The 14,438-nt window shown below is 37.4% G+C and overlaps 1 long non-coding RNA gene across 2 annotated transcripts; it reads left to right on the forward strand.

The window, feature by feature from the left end:
• Nucleotides 1–11,930: 11,930 nt before the first annotated feature.
• On the forward strand, nt 11,931–13,360 carry LOC122029743. 2 transcript variants are annotated; one of them, XR_006125171.1, is made up of 4 exons: nt 11,931–12,350; nt 12,427–12,561; nt 12,645–12,721; nt 13,298–13,360. It is a non-coding gene; the product is annotated as an uncharacterized LOC122029743 (long non-coding RNA). The 2 variants fall into 2 exon arrangements; XR_006125170.1 differs by having other exon boundaries at nt 12,650–12,721.
• Nucleotides 13,361–14,438: the final 1,078 nt, after the last annotated feature.

A 14,438-nucleotide genomic window follows, 5' to 3' on the forward strand; every position in this document is an offset into this window, starting at 1 on the left:
TAAACAAGCAAAATAAGCAAAATAAGTAAACAAACATTTTTTACTTAACTCTCCCTCTGAATTAAACAACTCCCTCTGATTTTACTATCTCTCCCCCTTTAACACATATCAAAAATGAGGAGAAACAAAAAAATATTTTAAGAATATGATGAGAATATTCTAAAAGTGAAGAGAAAAATTTTAAAATTTAAAATTTTAAGACAAATTGTTAAAAAGTTTTAAAAAAATTCTAACGGTAAAGTTTGACAAGATTTTAAAAGGCAAAATTTAAAAAAAATTGTAAAGCTAAGAAACATATATGAAAAGAAAAATTTTGAAAAAAATTAAGAAAGACACAAATATTTTGAAAGACACAAATATGAAAAATAAGTACTAAGGATTTCATTTTAAAAAAATCTAAGAAATATTTGTAAGATAAACAGAAATTTTTAAAGGTTTAAAGATAAGTAATTTTGAAAATTGAAAAATAAATTTGAAGCACCCCCTAAAAGGATATCACCTAAAAGTCCAAGCATGGTATGAAAACTAAAATATAATTCTTATGATGAAATATCCAACCTTTGTACAACACTGACTACCATAAGATAACAGTTTTTACTCGAATTGGTCAATTTGAGCATTTAGATATATCTAGCTTGTTACTAGTTAGTTAACTCAAATTGATCGATATATGTTGTTTAAAGCCTAGATTTATAGCGATGCACTGACATAGGCATCTAAAATCTTAGGCTAAATCATAAGCATCTCACCCATTCTAAGTTTTACAAGCAAGAAATCCTACTGTGCTTGTGAGATGTTGACTGCTAAAACTATAGGATCATATAATTCTATGGGAAAGCCTAAGCTACTCCTATATTAAAAGAATTTTGAAAACAAAATTTTGAAAGGAGAAATTTTGAAAATAGTTTTGAAACACTACTAAGTAGTACTTTCAAAAATGTGTTAAGGGAAAAAGAAACCTATTCTATAAAACATGCATAATTTAATTATGATGTAAATTAAGAGACAAAGCTAAAAGAGTACTAACAAGTATCAAATACATAGACATAATGTTAACAAGTCATAAGTCTAACAAAATAGATATCTAGTCCCAGAAATCACTCGTCCTTGTCATCATCTGCAGCATGAAGGTGATCAAACATCCTACACTGCTCCCTCTCAAAAGCATCGACTTGATTAATCATTTCTTGTCGAAAATCTACAATTTGGCCTTGGAGAGAATTGTATTGATCAGTCATCTTAAGCACTAAGGAGTCAAATTGTCCAAAAATATCGTCTCAGAGACGACTAAAAAAGTCACTAGACGGTGGAAGAGGTGCATAAGAACTGCTCTGAGCATTATCAAGATAAGGTGTCAATGCAAATCCTGGATCAACAATCGGCGAAAGAGGCTCCTTGACTAGAATCTGGGCATCCTCGACTATGACTTCCTCGTCTATATGTGGGGCGTATCATGGATGGTTCCGCTTATAAACAAGTCCTTCTGTGCTAGTCCTAATCCCAGCCAAAAACAATTAACGAATCCCAACTAGATCAAAATCAGACAACTCAATTAGTTCACAGTGGTGAACTCCTACCCCCAAAGAAGCAATGTAAGCAGTCGGAACATGGCACTGGATCATGTGTACTTTATTCGAGGTATTGTACCCCAAATAGTAAATAATAGATCGGAAAACCCAATACCCCAAATCAAAGTCAAGATGGTGTCTTAGTGCGTACATCAAAAAAAGATGTACGGAATGCAGAACACCCTAATCCCTAGACGATAGAGGATGAATGCAAGATACAATAATTTTATAAAGGGTATTGTCATTTGGATTAAGTGGTATAATGGACATCTTTTTAGGGTGTGCCCCTTCAAAGAAATCAACATACATAAGATCAAGAGTGAGATGGTTAAAAGGTGCAGGCAGAATGTCGGGAAGAGAAGCACTAAAAAAGATGTGGTTAACAGATAGTCAAATTCTCAAAAATTTGAGAAATGAATCAAGATCAAATAACATATCCCTGGTAGCAACTTTAGTTTTATAATGATGGGAGTCAATTTCATACAAATTATGATAAAACTCAAAACATAGAGTTGGGTTATAAGCATGGCGACATAAGACTACGTTGTCCAGTTGAAAGTGTTGAGTAATGTCTATGACTTCGGGACAATAGGTTTGATAAAAGGGAAGGTCTAGAAAATGAGTTCTTATTACTTTAAATTTTTTATTGGGGAAAGATTGACGTAGATCGTCAATTGAGAATCGAGGGTCTTGACTGGGATTTAAGGAGCTAACCTCCCGTTGTTCAGTTGTATGGCTCTTTTCAATATTATTAAATAAATAAAATGAATAAATTGTAAATAGATATAGAAAGAAGATTTGGAAAGAGATTACCGAGGCATTCTCGCAATCTGAGGAAGGTCAAACCCCATGAAATAGTCTTCAAGGAAGGAGAAAAGGTAGGGAAGAAGGGAAGATGAGGATTGGATGAGACCAAACCTCTGCCCGTGCACTGGTTTTATAGACCCCAATCGGTCGATCGATAAGGGGATCGGTCGACCGATCCCTTAAATTCGCCATACTTCCAACCAATCAGAGAAGAGGTGTCGGTTTTGGTCAACCGAACATGGTTTCCAGTCAACCGATAAATTGTATTTTTCGCTTTGGATTAGGTTAGAAATTAAGGTTTCAATCGATCGGTCGACTGAAAAATTCAAAGTAGGATCAATTTTCAACGATGAAATTAAGTTTTCGATCGACAGAATTAAGTGTTCGGTCGACCGATAAATTGATTTTATGTGCGCTTTGTTCAGTCGACCAAACCTATATTAAATTTTAAATTGAGTATAAATTTATCGAAAGTTATGCTTATTTATTTAATACTTGGGTTTAGTAATTAAATTGAGTTTGGTTAAAGTTTAAAGTTTAATTTATGTTTGTTTCAAATAGTTTTGATTAAGTTTTAAATAATTTTAATTAAATTTTAAAATAATTTTTAATTAAGTTTTTAAAATAATTTTAATTCAATTTTAAAATAATTTTAATCCAGTTTTAAAATAATTTTTAATTAAGTTTTTAAAATAATTTTTTTTATTAAGTTTTAAAATAATTTTAATTAAGTTTTAAAATAATTTTAATTGAGTTTTTTAAAATAATTTTAATTAAGTTTTACAATAATTTTAATTAAGTTTTTTAAAAATAATTTTATTTAAAATAAATTTTAATTAAGTTTTAATAATTCAGGTTAAGTTAAAGTTGATTTGATTTAGATCAGTTGAGAAGCCTATATAAAAAGGTTGTTCAACCCATGTTAGATTCAAACTTAGCTTTAAGTTAATCAAGCAAGCTTCCTAAGGATAAGTTTTCAGCTGAGTGGCGAGGTATATGACCTTCTTGTATATCAATGGTGGACCCCTTGCTGAATACTTTCCAAAATAGTCCTACCCAAAAAACTTAATACTAAGTTTTGTTCTAACTAGCCCATGTTTGACTGGGGTAGCTTCGATCAAATCCACTAAGTCTAGTGCACCGGGTAGAATACTCAGGATTCAACCTAAACATGCCTTCGACAAAGCTTCCTTGACGTGCTATCATCTCAATTCATTCCGATGTTATGTTATTAGGGTTTGGTAAACCTTTTTAACTAACCATTCTAAACTAAGTAGAAAACTAAACCTACTCCTAATTATGCATAATAGATTGATCAAGTTGGTTGCACCATTTTTTCTATTTGCTCCCCCTAAGTCATAGCTTAGATATGGTCTATCTAAGTAATGGATTTGACTCTTAGAAATCAAGTATAGATTTGGTTTGATTAGTTTGGTTAAACATTTTATTGGAACTCATGCTTGGACTTGACTTCTAACATTTTGACTGATTAAGGGCAGGTATGGTTTGTTTGTTTTATTTATGTTATAGCCAAGTCCCGATTTGTTGTACACGACTCGTTGCAACCCAAGTACCATATTTAGACACTTGGATCCCAGTTCAAACTTTTCAAACATTTTCTTGAATCGCTCAACTTGTCCTTTCAAGTTGGAATTTTCTTCCTCAAGTTTTGTAACTTGAGTTGAAGTTCCAACTTGAACTTGGTTAGTCGAGTCACTCAAGTTAACTTGCTTCTTAAGGTGGTCTATTTTCTTAAGTATCAAGTTATTTTATTTTTAAGATTTTGTCAATTTTTAAACAAACATTTAACTATTTTAATTAAATTTGACTTGGAATAAATCGTTACCATATTGGGACCTTCGGAAATAGATGTGGATCCATGGCTTCTCTCGGACTCGGTGTCGGCTTCAGACTCGTACTCTTCCTCGGAATTGGAATTGGAATTGGAATCTTCATTTCTTGCCATAAAGGCAAGATGACTCGAGTGCTTTGGTTCTTCTGCATCAGACTCTTCGAAGGATGACTCGTTTCATGTTGCTCTAAGGGTCTTCTTCCTTCTTGTTGATTTTAGATTCTTTTCTTTCTGATTCAGGCATTCGTTTTTGAAATGGCCCTTCTTGTTGCATCCATAACAAATCATTTCTGATTTGTCTTGTATCTGGTTGTTTGGTGTCTTCTTAGTACTCCTTTTAAACTTCTTTCTTATTAGTAGCTTTCGGACCATGTTGACCAACTCCTCTTCATTGGTTGAGTCTGAGTTAGACTCACTTTCTTGTTCCTTTTTAGTTCTGGTCTTGGTTTCTTTGCTTGATCCTACATACAAAGCAATACCTTTCTCTTTTTAACCCAGGTTAGATTGTTCATGTAATTCTAATTCACAAAATAATTCATCCAATTTAAGAATTGAAAGATCCCTTAAAACCTTGTATGCATCTATTATTAATGCCCACAAGGTGTTTCTTGGGAAAACATTTAATGCATACGTTATCGTGTCGCAGTTCTCCAAGTTATGTCTGATTAGATGTAGGTCGTTGAGAATATCTTTTAACCGAGTGTGTAGTTGCATGGCCGTCTCTCCAGGAAACATTTTAATGTTAAATAAGTTATTTAATAACAAATCTCTTTTTTTACCTTAGATTCGTCGGTTCCTTCGTGTAGCTTTACCAGATGGTCCCAAAGTTGTTTTGCATCTTCATAGGATCCAACTCAATTTAGCTCCTCAATCGTTAGGTTGCACTAAATGGTATTGATCGCTTTGTAATTTAGTTGTGTCTTCTTGATCATCAGAGGTGTCCAGTCTTCTGGTTCTATCGACTTTCCATCTACCATTAGGGGAGTGCATCCTTTGAGTATGGTAAACTAGAGTTCGATGTCGGACTTGAGGTAGCACTCCATTCTATTCTTCCAGTAGCTAAAATTTTCTCCTTTGAACAGTGGAGGACAGACCGTTCTGTACCCTTCTTGGTAGAAATTTGACATCCTTGCAATCAAAGGAATAAAGGCAAAAATATTTCCAAGACTCCCATCTTGGGATTAGTAGTGCGGGATAAAGAATAAAAAGTATTACATAAGAGTAAAAAAAACTTTTAAAGAAAAAGAAAAAGTTTTTAAAAATTGCTCGAAAAAGGGTTAAGTAATTTCATATCAACCTTGCTTTGATATCAATTATAGGATCGAAAGAGTGCGATAGAGGGGGAGGGTGAATATCACACTTTTAAAAACTTTTCTTTTCATGTTTTAAAGACAATCAGAATATGCAGCGAAAAGTAAAAGACAAATTTGGTTACTTGGTTCAGAGCCTAGGTCGACTCCTACTCCAAGACCCACGATCCTTGATCATACCATTGGAAAATTCACTAAAACTCTTCTTTTCGAAAACCTTGGAAAGAAGCAGTTCATACAAGTAGATGAGTAAGATAGTAACAACCTACTATCTTACTTAAATTAAGTACAATGCAAGCAATATAAAATTATTCTGACAGTATATAAAAGTTGAAGCTCGGTCGGCACTTCTTAAAGCAGTAGCTTGTTTATGAAGATGAGTAGTCGTAGCATGAACATCAGCTTGCACAAAGATGAACTTAGAATAGATTTCTGGCTTCTATTAAGCCTTGGACCTCGAGCTCTTTTTATAAGATTTGCGAACATTCAGTCGACCGATCCACGGGTTCGGTAGACTGAACCCGCTCCCTTCCTTCTTCGCTGAGATCCGATCCTCGGCATTAATGATGTTTAATGGTTCGGTCGACCGATCCCTATATTCGATCGACCGATCCCTATGTTCGGTCGACCGAACAGAGAACTTCCCTATTCACCAAGATTCGCACTTAATGCCCATTAATGTGATGATATTTTGGTCAACTTATCATCTAGTTCAGTCGACCGATCTGCCTAGCTTCCTTCTTTGCTTTGGCTTAATCTGATCTGTGTTGAGTCATCAGGGTTTGGTCGACCAATCCTTTGGCTCGGTCGACTAATCAAGCTTAGATCAGAACGTGCTCTACTTTGGTCTGAACTGATCTTTGATCTGAGTCAAGCTAGTTCGATCAACTGATCCCTGCGATTGGTCGGCCGATTATGCCAGATCTACAAAGCAATGTTAGACAATATAATCTTGTAAAACAAAGGTTAGCATAGTAATACTATATTTAATGCATGAAGAGTATTAGACAATAGAACTATCTTGATCTCAACTTGAAAATCTTCCCGGTTTCTTTATTTGGATCAGCGACCTTAGGTTGTTCCTTTCATGAACATGATCTCACTGTCCTCCTCTAGTTGCTTACCTCAACCTACCTGCCAAACATGGTCCTCCAGACATGTTTGGACTTTACTGCTTAGCCTTGGATCGACTACCTAGGACTTTCTCTCGATCTACGGTTCTCCAAACCTATCGAGCTTCTCTACCAAGTGTCATATCCTTTCGACCCACTTAGACTTTTCACCTAGGTTCCACGATCTGCTAAGTCTTTCTTACCTAGCCTCCAACTAAGACTTTCCCAGTTGAGTAAACAATCTCCACACTCAAGTAACTTGATAGATCATAACAAGACTTAACTTGAACTATTGACAACATCAAAACTCAGGTTCGATTCTGGTGTGCCCTACACCAACATTTCTAACTAGGGTTTGAAGGAGCAGTGGCACAATTTAAGGACGTAGATATCCCCCGACTAGTGAATCAGATGATTTTCTAGATCAAACTCTGAGTTGCACTTCCTCCCGAAGCCTTTGATACTAATCTGGACTAATTTTTCATTTATCGATTGTAAAGGTTTCAAAGATCATTATGTTCCCTAACTATTTCTTGCAATTAGTATGTATATAGATGCATATATATTTAAATGAAGTATGTAAGCAATATGCTTTGGGCTATTGACTTGAACTTGATATCATACTCGTATCAAGTTGATGCAGACATGAAAATTGCAAAAAAAAAAAAAAAAAATATAGGAGTGTACCAGGTGTTTACCATCTTTGAATCTTATATTTAGATATATTGGTCGTCTAGAATAAGATATGTAAAATATTGTTACCAATATTCTTATGAAGAGATCACCATAATATAGAGAAGGCCTTGAGGCAGAGCATAATTATGATTCATTAATTTTGCAGAGAATAGCACTTGAATATTAAAATACGCCCACTTCTTGAATTTCACATGCAAATAAACTTTAGACATACATATAGCCTCTCCCTGAGTAATACATACTAGCCAATGTAATATAAACATAGATTGTTTGTATTTCATGGCCTTAACAAGGGCTTATCCTCGACATCTACCAGTAAATAAGATCTCACTCTGACTTTATGTACTACATGATAGGGGCCTTCCCATTTAGGTCCTAGTTTTCTTCTTGATCCCTCGGGCAAAACTTCATAAAACGAGATCACCTATCTGAAAAGAGTGAGGATGACCTTTTTTATTATACACCCTGGCAATTTCATATCGATATCGTGTAGCTCACGTGAATGCTTGCATTCTTCTGCCTTCAACCAAAATCAACTCTTTGTGCCAAGGAAGTCCATTTCCTTCTGGTGTATATGCGGCCACTCGAGCATAATCTAGCACTATTTCCATGGGTAATACAGCTTCTACCCCGTACACCATGCAGAAGGGAGTTTTGCTAGTAGCTCGCCGAGGTGTAGTTTGAAAAGCCCACAATATGAAAGGTAGTTCCTCCACCCAAGTTATAGTCGTATGCTTTAACTTTGTCTTTAATATGTGAGCAATCTCTTGATTGGTTACTTCAATCTGATCGTTTTCTTGAGGATAGGCCACAGACATAAAATCTATTCAATTTGAAGTTCTTTGTACTGTTTAAGTATCCTTTCCCCCAAAATTGTTAACCATTATCAAAAATTAATCATCGAGGAACACCATACTTACAAATGATGTTTCACCACAAAACTTGATCATAGCTTGTTTAGTTATATGTGCTAGTCCCTCTACTTCTATCTATTTAGAGAAATAATTAATAGCCACGATGATGAATTTCTTTTGGATTGTTTCTTTGGAAAAAGGTTTTACTATGTATATTTCCCATTGATTGAATGAATAAGAAGGAATTGAGAATTTCATTAGCTTGGCCAAACTAGTTTGCCAATTCCGATGCTTTTGGCAATTTTACCATCTGCACTACGTCTCTTTACAAAGTGAGTTAAAAATATCTGACCAATAATGTCTTTCTAGCAAAGGATTGTCCTTCCATGTGATTGCCACAAGATCCTTCATGTATCTCCTCTAAGACATATTTAGCTTCTTAAAACCCCAAATATCATAACAATAGTCCTGCACTAGATCATTTGTATAATATTCCTTATAAAAGGAAGAAGTTTTTTGCTCTATGTTTAAATTGTCTAGCCAAGACTTTATCTGTGGGCATCGTTCCTTCTTGAAAGAAATTCATGAATTTGGATCGCAAGTCTAGTGGTACTTGGCTTGGATTATCTTCTAGTTGTGGCATCATTTCCACCTGAGTAATAATTTCTCTCGAAGTCCACTCTCCCAAGGAGCTGGCCATCTTTACTAACTGATCAACCCGTGCATTGACTACTTGAGCAATCTTTTTTAGTGAAATTTTTAGAAAATGTTCCTTGGTTTTCTCCACCAATTCACGATATCTTCAACATTTTTTGTCTTTTACTTCAAAAATGTTGTTTATTTGTCGCATCACCAACTATGAATTCATTACATAGAAACTTGCTCCACTCCCATATTTTGAGCAATTTTCAAAGATATTAGCAAGAATTTATATTCAGATTCATTATTAGAGACTCAAAATGTCATTCAAATAACTAGCTTAATTTCTTCACCTTGGGATGAGATAAAAATAACTCCTACGCCATTGCCTTTTTGTTCAAGGAACTATCAGCATATATCTTCCAAGGTTCATTCTATTTTACACGAAGAGATTCCACCAAGATTTTAACTAGGGGTTGTCCTTTGATGATTAAGCGAGGCTAATATTTGATGTTGTATTTACTAAGTTAGATGACCCACTTTATGAGACGTTCTATAGCTTTAGGATGCATGAGAATTCGGCCAAGTGGTGCATCTATCAATATAACCCTAGGATGAGATAAAAATAAGGTTTCAAATATTTAGTAGTTAAAGTCAAACCCATAATTAATTTCTCCAGACCAATATAATAAAGTTTAGGACTTTAAATAAGTAGCTGATATAATATGTAGGTTGTTGATTTCCTTCTTCTTTCTGGACAAGTACAAAACTTACTTATATATCTGAAAGAGTTAAATATACCAGTAACTTTTCACTGGATTAAGGCTTGGTTAGGGTAGATAGTCTTGGAGCAATCCGATGATTTGTGTGATCAAGTATTATGGCGGTTAGGCAAAGGGTTTAAGTTAGGTTCATCTTTGTTATTTGATATGTGTATGTGAGTGTGCAATTTTATAGGATATACATATGACTCGAGTTGATGGCTTCGGGTCCGGTGAAGGATGGAGCATCCGAGAGACCGTGGACAAGGCAGCAAGGACAAAGGTCGAGGGAAGCTACTTCGAGACATACATAAAGGATAACATTGGGGTGAGCCACAGGATTGGATGCATCTGAGGGACGAGAGCCAAAAGAAGTAGGCTTGAAGGCAAGGAGGTTAAAGCTACAAAGAAGCGTCAAGTGAGTCGTAAGGGTGAGAGTCCGAGCGCTGAGAGATTGTACTCGGGTACCAGTCAACTGGTGGTTTCATCAGTCAACTAGTGTAGTCAACTAAGTAGTCAACTGAGAGCGAATAGAATGCTTCTATTCACTCGGCCAGTGTGGAGCAGTCGACTGATACTTTTACCAATCAACTAGTATCAAGTCGTTGGGATGTAACGGTCGAATCTCCATAGAGGACAGTCGAATGACACTTTCACCAGTCGACTGGTAGACAGGGGTTTCCAACCCGTGACCTATATAACCAAGTCTTGGGAGCTTAGTTGAGGCTGACGAAATAGAGGTGGTTAACCCCTATTAGTAGTCTACTAGTACCCTAGCTTCTCAAGAGTTCTTATGAGAGTTGTGGTGAGGTTTCTCCACCCACAAGGAGCTATGTGAGCTAGCTGGAGGTCTTTCGGGGAGTAATCCACCGACAGATAGGGATCGTCCACCTTACGGATAACCGTGGAATAAGAGTCTTATTTCTGAACCACATAAATCAGCATGTCAATTTATTTGCTTGTTCTTTCCTTTAGTCTTTAGCTTTCGTATTTGTATTTAGTATTAGATTTCCACTGTGCAACTAACAAATACATAGGAAGTAATTTATTTGGGGGCACGACCTATTCAACCCCCCTTCTAGCCGGCCACCGATCCCCCAACAAGTGGTATCAGAGAGAGGACTCACTTCACCGGACTAACCCCCGAGAAGAGCAACGCTTAAGAAGATGACCGGCTTGATAGAACCGCCGAAGTTCGAAGGAGGAAGCTTATGGGACATCACCTTTTGGATGGTGAAAATGAAGATCTTCTTTGAGACGGATTGGGAGATGATGATGGTCGTCGAGGAACCATTCGAAGCCCTGAAAGAGAAGAAGCTCCGACCACTACATTGGAGGGAAAAGCAAACCACACGGTCAAAGGCAAACGATAAGGTAATATCAATTTTGATAGATATTTTGCCTTCTAATGTGTTAAGTGATGTAGGTGAATACGAGAATGCCCACGAATTGTGGAGCAAAGTGAAGAAAGTTCTAGGAGAAGAACCTAAACCTACACAAGAAGAAGAATAACCCAAGGAGATGGGTTTAATTGCTCAAGTTGAGGAGGAGCAATCAGAAGTTGAGTCATGCTCAACATTTGAGAAGGAGAAGGAAGATGAGGCATCATCTACATCCTCAAAGGTTGAAGAAGAATCTAAGAAGAATAGGAAGTCTTGGAGGTCAACCTAGTGAGTGTCTTCACCGAAGTGAAGTCAAAGAACAACATAATTTACTTTGGTTGCAATGAGAAGGAGCATTACAAGAGTAGATATCCTTTACTTAAGAAGGTAAAACCTAAACTCACTCAAATTATTTTAGATACTATTTGGAGTGTAGGAAAAATAAGGAGAAGAAGTATATTAGATATTTCACGTATGGTGAGATGGGACTGTAAGATACCGTAAAATCAAATAATAAATATTATTGGACGAAAATTCTTATTGGATTTTTCTGAAATTTTTAGAAATTTTTCTGGGATTAAACGGGGTCCGTATGACCTATTTTGAGGGGATAGATTCGGGATACAATGGAGGCTTGTTTTGGAATATCTATTTAAGTGGGAGTTAATTGAGGAATTAACTTAGAGGTTAACCTAAGTATTTAAATCCTTAATTTCTGATTTCCTCTTCTCACTTTCTCCTAATTTTTCTTTCCCCGATCTCCCCTCCCAAGCCTCTCGCGCAACCTCTTCTTCCCCGACGCCAACGTCGCAAGGGAGATGATCGTGCCGGCGCCGGTTGACCCTCCATTAGCAGGTAGATGGAGCTCGATCGCCGGAAGGAAAGGGCCAACGCTTGCCCTCACACGTGGTGCCCTAGATCCTGTTTCTGCCACCTGATTTCCTTGTCGTCGTCTCCCTTCTTGCGCCGCCGATCACCACGAGTTCACTGCTGGCGACGGTCTTCTCCAGTGTGTCTCGGCCGAGCCTCCCTCTTCCTTCTCTCAAGGTGTGGAGCCTCTCCTTCTTCTTGCCGATCTTGTCACCGTGCCCTAGATTGCTGACACCGAGTCTTTCTCGCCGAGCCTCCCGACCACACCACTCCACACGATGTAGCCGGATCACGCGCGCGAGCTCTCTTCGTCCCGAGACTCACCAGCGACTCAACTCCTTCCCTTCCAACCAACCGCCGCCGTCCCTTTCCTGTACCTGATCGCCGACCTCTCTGCTTCTAATCACCAACCTAGCTTCAAGATTGATGTTGGGTTTGATCCTTGGTCTGTTGTGAAGTGTCCGGCCAAGCTGCATTGATCCGGCAATGTGACCGAAAGGTGAGGGTTGAGGAGTTTGATCTCGTGATCAGTTATGGAAACGTTGATTTTGATTTAGGGTGTGTTGAGGTTGCAGATGGTTTGCTGTGGCGGTTCTTGTGGGGTGGAGGGTTGCTGCTAGGGTCCGGTGAGGCCATCAACTCCGGCAGTAATCTTCTCCAGCAGTAAAACACCAGTTGGGGCATCTGGATTGAGCTAAGGTTTTGTTGAGGTGAGTTTAATGTTGTGAATTAGGGGTTCAACAAATCCTTTGCTATATGATTGGATTTATGGATTGATTCTTGGATGAATTAGTGTAGTGCTTCTTTGATAGTTGACGGCATAGAACTTCTTGGGTTGTAAGATTCAGAATTTTGCTGTCATACCTCAAGGTGAGTGTTTTCTGGTGATGTATCTCTAGATCCTTCTATTATTATTCTGTTCTATCAGTGTTGTTAATGGATATTAGATCATGTTTAGTTTAGAGCACATGGGAGCATGTAGAGGGATTCGTTGTAGTTGGATGCTCTTGTGTTGGATTAATTGATGACTGGTAGGTTATGTATTGGATTAGATTAAGCATTCTACATGGATTGTTGATGATAGATTGTTGATGATGGTATTGGGTTAACATAGATTGTTGATGATAGATTGTTGTAATCTGTGTAGATTAGTTGAAATGGATGAATTGTGTGAAGTTGATTCATGGTTAAGGAATTAGAATTCAACTTTGATATATTGATTTGGATTGAATCTTGGATTGATTTGTGGATTTAGAAGGATTTTTGATGAGTTTGGATTAGTGTTGGATTGATGATGAATTATGTGAGTTAGATTGAGGATTATTTGGAGGATTTATCAGAGATCAGATTTGAGTGGAGTTATCCTAGTTGAGTAGGGATTTTATTTAGCTATTTTAATTCATGTGAATTTAGCTAAATAAAATATGTAAATATTGATTTATGCAGGACTTTGATATGGGATGATCATCACGACGTGGGATTTATTCTGGACACGGTCGACAAATTAAGGCGGATATTTCTTCCTTTACCTCTATGTAGATTTTCTTGTACTTAGTGCATGGTTGTTATCCGATGGATTAGACTGCTTTACCTTATATCATATCTGTTTGTTGACTTCCTGCTAGAGACTTATGCTTGATCTTTGAGGTGTTCCATTTAATTCATATACCGTCTCAACTTTTGATATCTACTCTATGGTGATTACACGTGTAGAGTATGTCTTGAAGGGATTGTCGGGTGGCTGGTATTATCATGCTGATTGGGTATATGATGTGGACTGTACATAAGTGGGTATGTGTATAGGAGTCATCTGGTTGACCGTGCATTTACATGTGGTGTGTATATCCGTATTTGTTATGTACTTTTGGAGGAGTGTGTTGATTGCACGTCTGTGGTTTATACACGTGTCCGATGTGTTTTTATTGGAGGATACATGTTGATTGTATATGTGGGGTTGTCCATGTGTGTCTGATATGTTCATTGGGGATTATTGGTTGATTATACATGTGTAGTTGTATACATATGTTTGGTGGGATATGTGGAGGTATCATGACGATTATACTCATGTTGGAGGTATTTATGAGGTTTGGGGTTGTTGCATGGATGATGATTATATATATATATCATGTTCATCATTCATTGCATCTGATGACCATTGTCTCCCTTGTGGTGAGAGAGTCATCAGTTGGTTTGGTTTAGCGCCGCACACTCGGCCACTCATGGGTAGTGGTAGCTAGAGCAGTTGCCGCTCGTCCTGTCGTGCCACCCGGTCACGAGGTTTAGTGAGATCCGGCGTTGTGAGCAGTCAGGGACCCTGATGCTATTTAGCTAGATAGCTATTAGCGGACTGTCCGCCTCGACCACTATATAGTGGGCTGGAGGGTAGTACAGTCGTCACAGACCCAAGCCTCTCGGCCATACAGGGGTCGTGGTGTCTAGAGAGGTGGCGGGGGTGACCATGGAGCATGCATACGCAGTTATTATTCTTGCATTTGATGCGCGGTGCATCTGCATTTGCATACATGCCTACTAGATACTAGTTGCATGTGTTTGTGGTATGTTGCATTTGTTTGCGATATGTTTGTTG

Source organism: Zingiber officinale, chromosome 10B (genome assembly GCF_018446385.1).
Source record: "Zingiber officinale cultivar Zhangliang chromosome 10B, Zo_v1.1, whole genome shotgun sequence".
Taxonomy (NCBI): domain Eukaryota; kingdom Viridiplantae; phylum Streptophyta; class Magnoliopsida; order Zingiberales; family Zingiberaceae; genus Zingiber; species Zingiber officinale.